Here is a 1,303-nt window from a genome sequence, read left to right as displayed (position 1 = left end):
TTTTTGCATTGTTTTTGCGTCGAATGGGGGAGAGTCGGAAGCTACAACGCGATGAAAATTTAGTGGAGATGGAGCTTTGACGCATGTCGAGTTAGTCATTCCAAATTTTTCAATGATCTTTTTTGCAAAATCAGATTGATGAATCAAAACAGAGCCATCAGCCCGCCAGTCGAACGTGTAACCAAGATGCTGATTTGGTCGTTCTTTAATCTTCAGGACGTAAGATTTCTTCAAAGCTGTCAAGAAATCAAGTATTGCTTTACGCGATTTGCCAACAATCAAACCGTCATCGACGTGCATGTGGAGAAGAATTGAGTTGTCCACATTGTGAAACAATGCATCATCCAACAATGATGGCTCAAAACCGATCGATTTAAGTGTTTGTACAAGATGCGCCTTCCACATACGGGGCGCTTGCTTGGTGCCATAAAGTGATTTATTGAGCTTCCAAACCCATCCTCTTTTAGTCGGATCGGGATCTTCAAAACCAAGAACTTGCAAAACATAGATTGATGTGTCGATGTTACCGTACAAAAAAGCAGTTTCAACGTTGAATTGAAACACAGACCATTGTTTGTTTACGGCTAGCGAGATCATCATTTTGAGCGATTCGTTTCTTGCGACCAATGAGTATGTTTCAAAATAGTGTAACATGTGTTCTTGATGATTCCCAAAAACAACCCAGCAAGCTTTATGTCGGATAACTTCCTTAAATTCATTTAGCTTCTTGGTCAATAACCACATACCGCCGATTGTCTTGTCGTCAGATGGTGGCGGAACCAGCGTTCCAGTATTTTTTGAATTAAGAGAGTTAAATTCCAATGTCAAGGCGTTCTCCCAAAGCGGCAGTGACGGAATGTCATTCATAGCGTCGTTGATAGAAACCGATTGCGTAAGATTGAGGTCAGGAAGCTCTTTTTGCAACGTAAAGCTCAAATCCGGCAATTGTTTGTTGAGACGACGCGATCCTTCTATGATGTTCGAAGGATTGACACTAGAATTTATGTCTTTTGGAGCAAGTTGATTTTTGGGCTGCCATTCATACGTAAATCGTTTGGTTGGAGGCTGTTGGGTAGATGAAGGAGATTGGTCAGATTGACGAGTTGCAACATCTAAAGATGAAGAGAAAGGGATAGGCGGAAGAATAGGAGGTGAAGCAGATGTTGAGGATGCAACAGACGGAGAAGGCAAAACTATTGTTGGAGCAATAGCGGAAGGTCCGCGCCTTTGAGTTTTTCTGCTTGAGACATCAATATCAACATGTTCATTGTTGTCAACCAGTTCTGCAGATGATGTGGGCAAA

Source organism: Puccinia triticina, chromosome 13A (assembly GCF_026914185.1).
Source record: "Puccinia triticina chromosome 13A, complete sequence".
NCBI classification, from domain to species: domain Eukaryota; kingdom Fungi; phylum Basidiomycota; class Pucciniomycetes; order Pucciniales; family Pucciniaceae; genus Puccinia; species Puccinia triticina.
This window is presented reverse-complemented; position numbering follows the sequence as displayed.